The sequence below is a fragment of the Triticum aestivum genome, chromosome 7D, assembly GCF_018294505.1.
Source record: "Triticum aestivum cultivar Chinese Spring chromosome 7D, IWGSC CS RefSeq v2.1, whole genome shotgun sequence".
NCBI lineage: Eukaryota > Viridiplantae > Streptophyta > Magnoliopsida > Poales > Poaceae > Triticum > Triticum aestivum.
This window is the reverse complement of record NC_057814.1, coordinates 140,424,132-140,438,774: the sequence shown is the minus strand read 5'-3', so window position 1 is coordinate 140,438,774 and position 14,643 is coordinate 140,424,132. Positions and strand designations below refer to the sequence as shown.

General features: G+C 49.2%; 1 non-coding gene and 1 pseudogene across 1 annotated transcript; one reads left to right on the top strand and one right to left on the bottom strand.

Annotated features, from left to right (window-relative positions):
• The first annotated feature begins 2,671 nt into the window (after positions 1-2,671).
• LOC123166091 (16.9 kDa class I heat shock protein 2-like) lies at positions 2,672-3,561 on the top strand (annotated as a pseudogene).
• A 138-nt stretch (positions 3,562-3,699) lies between these two features.
• On the bottom strand, positions 3,700-3,861 carry LOC123171603 (U1 spliceosomal RNA). The gene has a single exon (XR_006485312.1). It is a non-coding gene; the product is annotated as a U1 spliceosomal RNA (small nuclear RNA).
• Between the last annotated feature and the right edge of the window lie 10,782 nt (positions 3,862-14,643).

The following is a 14,643-nucleotide window of genomic DNA, read 5'->3' as shown; positions in this document are numbered from 1 at the left end:
CAACCATGTAAACATAGCAAGTTTCGTTAATAGGTTTCAGACAGCAGAAAACAGAGCATGGTAGAAACAATAATATGAAGGCATCTTGGTGAGCTTGATGCACTCACCACAAAGTAATGCATTACAAAAAAAGAATACCTACAGCAAGATGGCATGTTTATAAATCTATCCATGGCAAGAGCGATTACATAGCATGTATGAAATAACTACAAGAACCTTGGCAAAATTGAATAACACGTAAACAATCTGCCAGAAATAGTTTATAGCAAAAGTAGAGCAAGATTGAGTCATGCTATGGCACTCCATAATTGCAAACAAGGGCGTGAATGGATCAATGACAACCATATATACAAAACATCCTTACTGAATATTACCAAAATAAGCATGGATCTCTCTGTAGCCACATGGATACATAGCAACAAAATAACAGCAGTCACAGACTTAGAAAAAATTTACTGTCCCTGAAATCAGAAACATCACGAAGCCTAGTTTGCATGCTTGTGCTAGTCACCACAGAGATCACAAAAATACATGGCATACACCTTTCTAAAGATGGCATGGCATACAACAAAACACATGTAGAGCTCATGCTCATAAGATGCACAGATTAAATGCAACAAAAATAACAAATCTCCAAGTTCTAATAAGTAACAGCAGATAACAGCAACTAGCACTCTTGCACCAGGGATTTGGGCAATAATATGGCCTCAAATGAACATGGTGCAATTGAACAAAATGTAGAGTATCATGAGGCAAACATTTCGATATATCACACGCGTGAAACGGAGCTATATGCAGAGAGTTATACCTTGAGGAAGTATGCAACAGAATGTAGAATATCACAGACTTAGGAAAATTTCGGGGGGAGAAAGAAAGTCAACCCGCGGGCGTTGACCGGATCGGGATCGAGCTCGGCCTGACCTCGAGCTCGCCGGAGAAGGAGCTGCTGTCGGCGGCCGGAGTGAAGGAGGAAGGAGGCGCCGAGGCTCGGGGAAGGTCGGGTGCGGGCGCGCCGGCGCCGGCGACGGGCTACGGCGGCGCCTCGGGGCGCGGAGCCGCGGTGGCGAGGGCGGAGGACGGCGGCGGCCGGCGGAGCTCGGGCTCCCGGCGGACGGCGGTGGGGGCGATGGCGGCGCGGGGCCCGGTGGGCGGAGGGAGGAAGGAGGCGGCGAGCTGCGCGGGCTCGGGCACGGGGAGGCACGGGCCCGGCGGGGGCCGAACGCGGGCTTCCCGGCCGCGGCGGCGCGGCGTACGGAGGCGACACGTGTCGCCCTCCGAGTGGCTGGGGCGGCGGCGCCGATGTGTCCGGCCCCGGGCGAACACGTCCGGCGGCGCGGAGGAGCGGGTTAGGGTTTGGACTGCGAATGTTTTCGGGGGACTCACATATATATAGCTAGAGGGAGTTAGGAGACTCCAAATGGAGTACGATTTTCGCCCACACGATCGTGATCGAACGACCTAGAGCATGGAAGTGAGTTTGCTGGGTTTTGGGCTGTTTAGAGAGGGGTTTGTCTGCAACACACAAACGGACATTGCGGTTGCCCGGTTAACCGTTGGAGTAACAAACGACCTCCAAATGGAACGAAACTTGACCGGTGGTATACCGAGGCCACTTGACAAGCCTCGGTCCATTCCGAAAACGTTTGACACCCGCTCACGAAATAAAACCAGAGGGGTGCGCCGGAGGAGGTGGGAGTGCCGAATTGCAAAACGGACAACGGAAAAAATGCTCGGATGCATGAGACGAACACGTACGCAAATGCAATGCACATGATGACATGATATGAGATGATGACATGAACAAAAATACAAAACGAAAAACAAAACCCGACTGGCAGCAATTAATTAATCTCCGCCTTAGCATACAAGGACCATGGCTCGCAGCGGGTAGTTACGGTGGTTTTGAGGAGACCCGCTCAAGGTCGCTGGTTCGGAGCTATTCCGAGATCTCAAGGAGCGCCAAGCTCAATACGTCCAAGAAGAAAGAAAGGCTTTCACCTACGACTGCAGCTGCTGGTACTTTATTTCTGTCGCTTTCAACTCCCACTCCTTCTCCCTTTGGGAATATCATAACACATAGCCGAAAATGGCAAGAGTTGGAGTTATAAATATGGAAAGTTACATCCGGGGTGTTACACGGCCGGGGTGGTTGGAGCGGCGACGAAGGCAAGAGAGAAAAAGAAAGGAGAAAAAATAAGAGGATAAAGGTGCGGGCCTGGGAAGGATTTTGGTGGGGTTTTAGATGATTCAGGGGTGTCGGAGTCCTGAGTGTACGCTGATCTGTCCACTTAAAGGATTTATACAAGCCCCGTTTGAATGACAGAACACGTTTAAACCATTCGATCCGGTTTAAGGGTCCACTGTTTTACCATCGTCGGCCTCGACCACGTACAAATGCATGACACGGAGAGAAAGTATCTCGTCTCACCAAGCGGCAACCCGTAACCCAGCCTGGCGCCACTGTCGTGCATGCACGCCAGATGTGCGTGCGGTGCCAAGGGAACCTCGTCGCATGCCAAAGCATCACACGAGTCGTCGCTGCGGCAACACGTGTGCACGCAGGCGGCACGTACACAGCAAACGTGTCAAGGCGATGCCCCACGCGGCCATGCATGCATTCGATTTGGTGTACTACTATATAACTGCCCAGGCGGAAGCGCTCTTGCCACTACAAACAGTCCGGTAGCATACCTGTCTCCTGGGATATCGTTTCAACCAAACACCGTACGTGTCAGCCATGTCGCTCATGCCTTGGTTCGGCGGCCGGGGAGGGATGGACCCCTTCTCCTCCGACCTCTGGGACCCCTTCGGCGCTTCCTGGCCCATGGACGCCGGACGCCGAGGCGGCGAAGGGGGCAGCCGCGACGACGCGACCGCCATGGCTCGCACCAACGTCGACTGGCACGAGAACGACTAGGAGCAATCTTCTCGGCCGAGATCCCGGGTAGGTGAAGTTCCGTGTCTTCTCTTTTCTGGCAAGGTGGCTACAAAGAAGTATTCTTAACCATCTGATAGGCTGGTGCTGCTGCCGTGCGTGTAGGGGTGAGGAAGGAGGACGTGAAGGTGGAGGTGGAGGACGGCAACGTGCTCAAGATCAGCGGGGCGAAGACGCGGGAGGAGGAGCACAAGGGCGACGCCTGGAACCGGGTGGAGCGCAGCTTCGGGTCCTTCATGCGCCGGTTCCGCCTGCCTGAGAACGCCAAGGCGGACGGCATCCGGTGCACCATGCAGGACGGCGTGCTCAGAGTCGTCGTGCCCAAGGACGAGGAAGCCCAGAAGCAGCGCAACGTCCGCTCCATCGACATCGCCTAAAGGCACCGCACCTACGCATGCAGTCAACGGCTTCCTAGCGTGACATGCCATCTCCTCCGGTACCAGTGTACCACTACACTGTATGGCGGTGGACGTGTCTCTTATTTTATTAGCGTGTATCGTGTGTTCTATTTTAGCAGTATGTACTGTAAGGCTAGGCTATTCTGTACGGTAGTTTAGAAGTGTGTTGTATGCGCCCTACAGCATACTGTAGCTCTAATCGTGTTCGCGTCCAAAAGTTTACTACTAGTGCACCGGCCTCCCATCTCCAGTAACCATCGTAAACTGCAGTACGAAGGACCAGAACTAGATTTTTAAGACTGGCAGGGACAACAGAGAAGCATGCACAACCCCAGGCAAGGACCAAAATTTAATTTTCAAAGTTTGGCAGGGGCCGCGCGAACACGTACCCCCTCTAGCACAAATTATGACGTCCACTCTCCCCGTAGGAAGATGGTAGGCCAACACACTCTAACAAGGTGCAATGTGAGCCATTGATCTAGGCCACAGCTCTTCTTGATCAGCTGTTGACCCCGTCCAGGTAAGTGCTTTGCAATGTTGGCCAAGGCGCCTATTATATAGGCGGCTCTCCAGCTACACCCTCCTCCCGTTCGCGAGGTGGTACTAAACGTGAGTCGCCCCTGCGCTGCCGTGGTGGTTCCAAGTCGTGGGCCTATTTCTGGTGGTCATTTGTAAGAGTTGGGCTCTAAATTGCTAAGCCCAGTAGTTCCTTCTGGCAATAGTTTTCCTTTCGGCTGGAATCTACTGGTTTGCCTGGAAAAAAACTACCGGCGGGAGTTTAATTCGTAATTTCGCACTTAATAATAGTACAGTTTTGCTGAGAACAGAAAAACCTAGTAGTGCAGTACTGTTCTCTCTGAAAAAACAGTATCAAATGCTCGGTGAATAATATAGATGTGTGCTAGAACAAATTTACCAAGAATTCAGTAGTTTTCACTCAAAAAAATAGGATTCATTTTGTCCATCCGAACTAGTAAGTTTCAATGAATGCGCCCGAATAATGTCACCTGGTTGCTCCCAAAGCACATGGATGGTGCCACTACCCCTTGGTGCTACCGTGATTGTGAACCCAAAAAATTGTGATGCCCCATTTTAGTTTTTTTTTTTTTGAGAGCATGCCCCATTTTAGTGGATTGTCGAAAATATTGAACTGGGCTCTTTGGGCCAACTGGATGTAAAGGAATGCCTAGGAAACCTCCATAGCAATCTCTTGACCTTGTCTCTCTATTGGGAACCTCTAGCCATCAGACATGCTTTGCATCCTATTAGACAAGTGTTTGGCCGTTGGATTGGAAACGAGATGAACGTAAGTTTTTCTTCTTAGATGAGCCCTTCTATGGCACGATGGTCTCTAGGCGCCCTTCTTCCACCCTTAAACAGTGCTTCTTAGTCGGATGCTTCTCTCCCAAGTCTCGACGCAGCAAAAATGGCACACCTAACCCGTGAGATCGAGTATTGTGGTTTTCCTAATGGAGATTGTGTAACCTTCCAGCCGCACATCGGCTCGAGCATCCATTGGGGTTCGTCCTTTTTCATTGTCGCAGGTCAACTAAGAACATAAAAATTTTACTTTGTTAGTAAACCTTAATGAAGTGTTCTGAGTGGAAGTAAACTTTTAGCTGTACGAAACAAAAGAAATTTAATGTGGAAGCATGATGCGAAAGAAGCATCAAAAAGGTGTACTGAATACATTTGTACTAATACTGGGAAGTAGAATCTGGACGCACGATAATAAGAAGCAAATTTTTAGCTGAATGAAACAAAAGGAATATAATGTGGAAGCGCGATTAATACAAAGCATGAGACAGTGTGCTGGGTACATGAGCGTTGTTGCTTGGAAGCATAGTGTGGTGCAAGCTAATCAAAGGCATAAAAATGTGAACTTGGTGCATCGGTAGTCTTACTTGGAAGCTCGGAAATTTGAAAATGAAATGAAAATAAATATTGCCGCCAAATGGGGAGGCATATCTCTGGAGTAGGAAGCACACATAATGTTTGCTATCCCAAAAAATATTTTTTTCTAATTATTATCTGACCTAATATATGAAGAGCAGAACACTAACATGCACACAATGAACACATGAACCAATTAGTACTAGGGAGAGTACGCATTACAAAACTAAATGCAAAAATTGTCATTACAAAACATCGAGTATGGCTGTGGCCGGAAGCGGGCACAGATCCTAATCACACGCCTGGGGAAGGGATTGGGTGGGTTGTCACGGTACAATACCTTTGATTTTGATGAGAGGCACTTCAAAGGGCGCATATGCTAATCACATGCCTGAGGAAGGGATTGGGTGGGTTGTCGCGTTACAATACCTTTGATTTTGATGGGGGGGGGGGGGGCAGTGGAGAAATCATGGTCTTCCGTCGGGGTATGGGAAGATGGATGATGGATGGCAGCCCAGGCCCCAATCGAGCTGGAGATGGGGGGCTGCGCCCCCTAAGGCCACGATGGAGCACCTATAGACTGTAGTGTCGCCCTAGGGCCGCATCGGAGCGGAGGACGATGGATCGTGAGCTCTGTTTGGGAACGCTCCAAGGAAAGAGACGACGGGGGAGTGATTAGAGGGGGGAAATAGCGAGGGTCTGGACGATTTACTTTCTTATTCTATTTTTTTTTGTTGAAAAGTGGCGACGGGTATAGATCATGTGACCGTGAGATTCTGATAGGATCGACGGCTTTTGACATGTCCGACGCGACGCTTGGCTTCTGATCAGACTACTGGGTGGGAGCTTTTCCCATTTATTTAGCAATTTACTGGTTTCCCTTGAAAAGAAAAACTACCGGCGGGAGTTTAATTCGTAATTTCTCACTTAATAGTACAGTTTTGCTGAGAACAGAAAAAACTAATACTAGTACAGTACTGTTTTCTCTCAAAAAAATAGTATTTTTGTATAGAAAAAATGACATAAATCAAATGTTTGGTGAATAATATAGATGTGTGCTATAACAATTTTGCCAAGGATTAAGTAATTTTCACTCAAAATAATACGATTCATTTTGTCCATCCGAACTAGTAAGTTTCAATGGATGCGCGTGAATAATATCACCTGGTTGCTCCCAAAGCACATGGATGGTGCCACTATCCCTTGGTGCTACCGTGATTGCAAACCCAAAAAAATTGTGATACCCCGTTTTAGTGGATTGTCGAAAATATTGAACCGGGTTCTTTGGGCCAATTGGATGTAAAGGAATGCCTAGGAAACCTCTGTAGCAATCTCTTGATCCTTATCTCCATTCTATTTTCCCCTCGAGAAAAAATCTCAATTCGATTTGGGAATCACTAGCTATCAGACGGCTGATGTTTTGCATCCTATCACACCAGTGTTTGATCGTTGGAAACCAGATGGACGTCAAATCTGCTTCTTAGTCTTAGATGAGCCCTTCTAGGGCACGATGATTAAGTGCTTCCATATAAGAAATTGATCCCGCGAGATACGCCCACTGTTGGGGAGGTAACCATTGAGTGTAACCCGCCCAGGAGAGGCCGGGTTATGCTCAGGATGGTTTATCAACACAAAGCCTGTGAAGATGCTGAAGAGGGCGGTTCACTATGCAGACTCATTGAAGGCTCGAAGCCCAAAGGCGATTTAAGGCCTAATAAGTGTAAATCGTCATATATGTATGACTTGTATTATAAGGCATGTACGGTTAGTTACCGAGCCGGACACGCTGTTTATGAGCCGGTCAGGACTTCGTAAGCCGCCGGGCGTCGACCTGTGTATATAAAGGGACGACCCTGCGGTGACTTAGGACAAGAAACAAGAGATCGAAAGCTAGGTCAAGCGTATTCGCTCCCTGGTAATTGAGACATAAGCAATACCACCTTCACCGCAAGGGGCCGAACCAGTATAAACTCTCTGTGTCCTTTGTCCCATTTAACCCCTTTAAGCTAACCTAGTTGCGATGGCTCCACGACTAAGTCCTCATACTAGGACATCTGACATGACAATTCCACGACAGTTGGCGCCCACCGTGGGGCCAGCGCACGGTGGTTTCGAGTTCTTATAGGGCAACTTTGAAGGGATCAAAGGGTACGCCGTGGGCCGGATGACCAAGAGTCGTCACAGCAAGCTCTACATCGACGACGCAGGCTGGGGCCCCGAGGCCGGCTCAATCGAGTACGGGTACCGGGTCACCTTCGGCGGGATTCACGTCTTCATCGGCAAGATCGGCGAACCGGGCCCTGAGCCGGACATCTGCAACGACATCATCGAGACGGCTCAGCGTGCACGACCCGCCCGGGTTCAACCCGCCGTGAAGCACGCCTTCGTTGGATTCATCCATGGGACGGATTTTGAGGAAGGATCCGTGTCTCGCGGTGAGACGGCCATCTATTCTGATGGTGAGTCGTCCAAGGGCGAGACTACTTCATTGTATCAACTGCAAGACGGCAGGCTTGGGGGCTGTTCCGATGGCGATAGTATTCCGGACCCCTATGAGCCGCCGAACCGGGTCGCGATTTTCATGGCCGGTACACAGCCATGGCAGTACGACTGCAGCGGCAATGATTTCCGGGTCAGCAACGGCGGCGGCGGCCGGGGTAGGAGGCCCTGTGCGGCCACCGGCTCAGGTCTTGTCCGACTTATTGGACACTTTCACAACATTGTCGTTGACAGCAGAGGTTAATCCGGCAAATCAAGCTCAGCATAACGCGGAAGTTGCAAAACTGCGAGACGAGATAGCTCAAGCCAAGGAGGATCTGGCGGCTGAGGATGCGAGGATGACTGCGGAGCGAGCCGCTCTGGATGCTCAGGCACAACGGATCCAGGTTGATTCCTTACGGCTCACGTTGGATCAGAACGCTTCAAACGAAGTCATGAGGAGAAGGCACCGGAGTCGTCTACCTCCGGTTTACGAGGCAAGGAACCTCTTCAACGCGCCTGGAGCGGGGGCCAGTAACCCGCCAGAGATAAACCGGGTGGTAGCCACGCCTAGGACCGGAGCGCCGGCTCAGCTGCACAGAACAGATCCGCCTCGTCTGAATAATATCCCGCCATAATATATGCTGATGCCACTGGGTCATTATTCTAACCCTTTGGATAATATGATCGTTGCGGGGACACGATTGGCGGCTCTCCCAGTTGAAGGCGAGTCTCCAGCTGCGATTGAAACGCGGAGGGCTAGAGAGCTTCTTCAGACAGCATTGGTACAGCAGGAGACTTATTCTTACAGTCGTGAGAGGATTCACTCAACCCCTCGCCCAAGCCGGGGTTATAGAAGACACATTGACTCACCGGTCGTTTCAAGCAGTGACAGGCGCCATAACCAGCCTCGTGGACATGATCCAGCGCGTGATGGTGCTCAGGATTTGGTAGACCAGGGCAGAGCGCGTCGAGAGGCTGAGCTGGCGGCTCAGCAAGCGGCTCATCAGCATCCTCCGATTTATCCGACGACTTCGGTGGAGATAGGTGTAACCTCCAGAACCTTGGGAGTGCCATGTTTAGTGACGGCTTTACGTAACGTATGATTGCCCAAGGATTTCAAGGGTCCTCGTAAGGTGCCCAACTACACAGTTGACTTACCCCCTGAAGCGTGGGTTGAGAGTTATGAGATGGCGATGGAGCTGTTGGATGTCGACGATGCTGCATGTGCTAAGTACTTCACCATGATGTTGGAAGGAACGGCCCGCACTTGGTTGAAGGGGCTGCTAGCCAACTCCATTGGGTCATGGGCCGAGTTAAAAGCCCGGTTTATCCAGAATTTTAAGGATATGTGCAAGCAACCTATGTCGATTGTAGATTTGGCCTCATGTGTCCAAGAAGAGGGTGAGTCGACAACCCATTGGGTGCGCCGGGTTTCAGCGATCCTGCACTCGTCGGATCGCATCAATGCCGATTCGGCAGTCTTAATGTTGGAGAGCAATTGTCGTTTCACGCCCCTGAAGCAGAAATTAGGGTGGCTCAAACGCCACTGCAATGACATGGGGACGCTCATGGCAGCTCTGGTTATATATGCCGACTCTGATAGTACCAAGGACCCCGAGTCTGATGAATAAAAGGCCGGGTAAAGGAAAGAAGAGTAGCAACACCAAGGGGCAGCATCATAACCCGACGAGTCAAGGGGGCAATGGTAAGCGCAAGGCTAATAACAATTTGGATTTTGTGGCTAATACCAACACACAGAATAATGGCCAGCATCGTAAGGGAAAGCCACCTCCTCGGACGGGAGGGCCAGGTTTCAATCTTGAGCAGATGCTGAATCAGCCCTGCCCAAAGCATGGTACACGGGAAAGGCCGTCCGGTCACCTCTGGAAGTATTGCCACATTATGAAGGAGTATAAAAATTCCGATCTTTTCCAGAACAGTCATGGGCCGGGCGGCGGCTCAGGTTCCGGCTCTCATGGTCCGGGTTACGGTGGTGGCGCGTCTAATTCTGGTTTCCAGGGCCAAGGCAATCAAGGTGGCTACAACCAGCAGAACAATCAGGGGAATCAGCAGCAGCAATCTGGTTATCAGAGTAACCCGAAGCAGTTGAATAGTGGGAAGTACCACGTCTTCACCACAAGTTTATGCAAGCGGGATCAAAAGCTCCATAAAAGGGTTGTGAACGCCATTGAGCCGGCGGTTCCCCATTACTTGCGATGGTCTGAGCAGCCCATTGTGTGGAGTCGTGAGGATCACCCGCCCCGGGTTGATAATCCGGGTCACTTGGCTTTGGTGGTGGCGCCTCTGGTTGGAGGATATAAATTCACTAAGGTACTCATGGATGGGGGTAGCAGCATCAATATCCTTTATTATGAAACTTTCCGTCGCATGGGATTGACTGATAAAAATCTTAAGCCGTCGAACACTGTTTTTCACCGTGTGGTGCCTGGTAAGTCAGCATACCCGGTTGGTAAAATAGCTCTGGAGGTTGCTTTTCGAGATGAGTATGATTCCAGATCTGAGACGTTGACCTTTGAAGTGGTTAAGATCAAGAGCCCTTATCATGCTCTGTTTGGGCGGACGGCTTATGCTAAGTTTATGGCAAGGCCTTCTTATGTTTACTTGCAGCTGAAGATGCCGGGTCACAAGGGCACTATAACAGTGCATGGGAGTTGCAAGATAGCCTTGGAGTGTGAAGAAGGTGACGCTGCTTATGCTGAGTCTGTCTGCGCAACAGAGGAATTGAAGTTTTATAATGACAATGTTGACCCGGCAGATATGACATCTTTGAAAAAGCCAACTACGGAGCATGATCCGGTCTTGAAGTTTAAGTCGGCAGATGACACTAAGCTAGTTGATTTCGTTCCTGGAGATTCATCCAAGCAGTTCATCATCAGTGCTAATCTGGATCCGAAATAGGAAAGTGCACTCATCGAGTTCATCCATGAGAACCGGGACATCTTTGCATGGAAACCTTCTGACATGCCACGTGTACTGAGGGAACTCGCTGAGCACACTCTTAATATTGATCCAAAGTTTAAACCGGTCAAGCAATTTCTTCGTCGTTTTAATGAAGAGAGGCGTAAGGCCATTGGTGAAGAAGTGACCCGGCTCTTGGCGGCTGGGTTCATTGTTGAAGTTTTTCATCCTGAGTGGTTGGCTAACCCGGTGCTGGTGCTTAAGAAAAATGGCACTTGGCGTATGTGTCTGGACTACACAGATTTAAACAAGGCTTGTCCGGCGGATCCTTTTGCTCTCCCCCGTATTGATCAGATTATTGATGCTACGGCGGGTTGTGAGCATTTGAGTTATTTGGATGCTTATTCTGGTTATCACCAGATCAAGATGGCAGTTAAGGACCAGGAGAAGACAGCTTTCATCACTCCTTTTGGAGCCTTCTACTATGTGTCTATGCCTTTTGGGTTTAAGAGCGCCCAGGTGACTTACCAACTGTGTGTGCAGAATTGCCTTCATGATCAGACCGGGCGTTATGTTCATGCCCATGTGGATGATATTATGGTGAAGTCCAGGAAGAAGGAGACCCTGATTGATGATTTAAAAGAGACCTTTTGACAATCTCCGGGTCTACAAGATGATGCTTAATCCAACCAAGTGTTTCTTTGGTGTACCAGCAGGCAAGCTCTTGGGCTTTTTGGTTTCAGAACGCGGTATTGAAGCTAAATCGGAGAAGATAAAGGCTATCACCTCTTTGGCTTAACCGGCGTGTATCAATGATGTTCAACGTTTGGCGGGTCATATTGCGGCCTTAAGCCGGTTCGTAAGCCGGTTGGGTGAGAAGGCTATCCCTCTGTACCAAATGATGAAGAAGACAGATCACTTTGTCTGGAGTGATGCTGCTGATCAGGCATTTGAAGCCTTGAAGAAACAATTGGGTGAGCCGCCGGTTCTTGCTGCTCCTATTGATAAGGAGCCTTTATTATTATATGTGGCTGCCAATAGCCGAGCTACCAGTGTAGCCATTGTGGTGGAAAGGAAGGAGTCACGGAAAGAGCATCCGGTTCAACGGCCGGTTTACTACATCAGTGAGGTACTTATTGAGTCCAAGCAGAGGTATCCACATTGGCAGAAGCTGGTGTATGGGGTTTTCATGGCTAGTCGAAAGCTCAAGCAATATTTTTTGGGTCATCCTATCACTGTGGTTAGTTCTGCTCCTTTAGGGGATATTATTCAAAATCGAGAAGCCACAGGTCGGGTAGCCAAGTGGGCCATTGAGCTTGGACCTCATGGTCTAAAGTATGTGCCTCGTACAGCCATCAAGTCTCAAGCACTTGTGGATTTCATCAATGATTGGACAGAGTTGTAGATTCCCGAGGAGAAGCCGAATAACACATATTGGACTATTCAGTTCTATGGGTCTAGGCAGTTGGAAGGCTCGGGGGCTGGTGTTGTCTTGACTTCCCCGCGATGTGATAAATTTTCTTATGTTCTTCGGTTGATGTTCCATTGTACTAACAATGCAGCTGAGTATGAAGCCTTGCTCCATGGTCTTCGGATGGCTAAGGAGATGAACTTAAGCCGGGTGAGGTGTTTCGGTGACTCAGATCTGGTGGCTCAACAAGTTTCTGGCACTTGGGACTCTAAGGATCCACTCATGGCGGCTTATCGTCGAGAGGTTGATGCTATTGCAGGTCATTTCAAGGGTTATCAAGTTGAACATGTTGATCGCAGGAAAAATGAGGCGGCTGATGCTTTAAGCCAGTTAGGGTCTCAGCATAAGCCGGTGCCACCTAACACTTTCCTGGATATTCTGCATAACCCTTCTGTCAAATTGCCTACAGAGGAGGATCTTGCTATCCCTGACCCGGAAGCACAACTGGTGGCGGCTCTTCATGTTATTCCTGATTGAACAGTTCCATATTTGGCTTATATGACCCGGGGCGAGTTACCTGAGGATGAAACTTTAGCCAGGCAGATAACTCGGCGGTCTAAGTCAATGACTATTGTCAATGGAGAGTTGCATCATCGCAATGTTACAGGGGCGTTTCAACGTTATGTCTCTCCTGAAGAAGGCTGTGAGATTTTACGGGAGATTCATGAAGGAGATTGTGGTCATCATGCTGGTTCTAAATCTCTTGTAGCCAAGGCTTTCCGTCATGGGTTTTATTGGCTGACGGCTCACGCTGATGCTGAAGATCTAGTCAGTAGATGTGACGGTTGTCATAAATTCTCACGACGAGCTCATGTGCGGGCTCAAGAATTGAGGATGATTGCAATTACTTGGCCGTTTGCAGTCTAGGGGCTTGATATGGTTGGGCCTTTCAAAAGGTCCAAGGATAAGAAGACACACCTCCTGGTAGCGGTTGACAAGTTTACAAAGAGGGTTGTGGCAGAGCCAGTCAGTAAATGTGATGCGGCGTCGGCAGTTCAATTCATCAAAAAGGTGATTTTCCTTTTTGGTTTTCCCCATAGTATTATAACTGATAATGGCACTAATCTATCCAAGGGTGCTATGAAAGAATTTTGTCAACGTGAGCATATCCGGCTTGATGTCTCATCGGTGGCTCACCCCCAGTCTAATGGTCAAGCTGAGCGAGCCAATCAAGAGATCCCGAGAGGTATCAAGCCCCGGCTTATGGTTCCTTTGCAGAGGACGTCGGGTTGTTGGGTGGAGAGTTACCCTCAGTGATGGAGTATCAATACTACCCCCAGTAGATCTACGGGTTACACGCCTTTCTTCATGGTTTACGGAGCCGAGGCGGTTCTCCCTAGTGACATCCGTCACAACTCGCCCCGGGTGGCGGCTTATGTTGAAGCTGACAATGAAAAAGCACGTCAGGATGCACTTGACCTGTTAGATGAGGAGCGTGACCTTGCGGCGGCTCGTTCGGCGATTTACCAACAAGATCTGCGCCGTTATCACAGCCGCCGGGTTAAAACCAGAACCTTTCAAGAAGGTGACTTGGTGCTCCGGCTTATCCAGGATCAATCTGATATGCACAAGCTATCCCCACCTTGGGAAGGGCCCTTTGTGGTCAGCAAAAATCTGAACAATGGGTCATACTACCTTATCGATGTTCGAAACCGCAAGGACACACGCACATCGGAGGAGGTGACCCGCCGGCCGTGGAATATTGCTCAACTTCGGCCTTACTATATCTGAGCCACCGGCTCTCTTGATGTACATATTTTGACAATGTATATATTATAATCAATATAATAAAGTCGGCATCCCTGATAAATCAGGGCCTCTTTCGTTTCATTTCTAAGAATAATGAAGTCTTTATCACTACAGATGGTCATTTTGGGGCTTCCTGCTCATGGAGCATAGCTGTGAATATCCCTCTTGATCCGGCTTATACGCCACTCTTACAGATGGTCACTTGGGGGCTTCCTGCTCATGGAGCATAGCTGTGAATATCCCTCTTGATCCGGCTAATACGCCACACTTACAAAACACTTGGGGGCTTCCTGCTCATTGAGCATAGCTGTGAATATCCCTCTTGATTCGGCTAAAACGCCACAAACCACTTGGGGGCTTCTTGCTCATTGAGCATAGCTGTGAATATCCCTCTTGGTCCGGCTTATACGCCATGTTTACAAAGCACTTGGGGGCTTCCTGTTCAAACATAGCTGTATTCACCAAAGAGAACATAGCATTACTACCCTCGTGAACTGGCTTTGAACACCAGGTGTATTCACCAAAACCTTCCGGGTTATCCTGCTTTGTAGAATCTGCCACTCCGCCTGGGTAATCCCGGAATGACAAGCTGAACTCTTGACAGTCAATCTTATATAGACCCTGAACTTGTCAACGTTAAACCGGCGATCATGTGAGGCCGGATTCACAAAGTGTAAAAGGTTAACTCAGTGGCTTGGCGGCCCATGAAAGCCTCGTTTTCTCGATTTTGATTCCTTATCCTTTTTTCTGAGCATTTTTTGGGATTTATATATTTACGCCGTATTAACATATGGTTT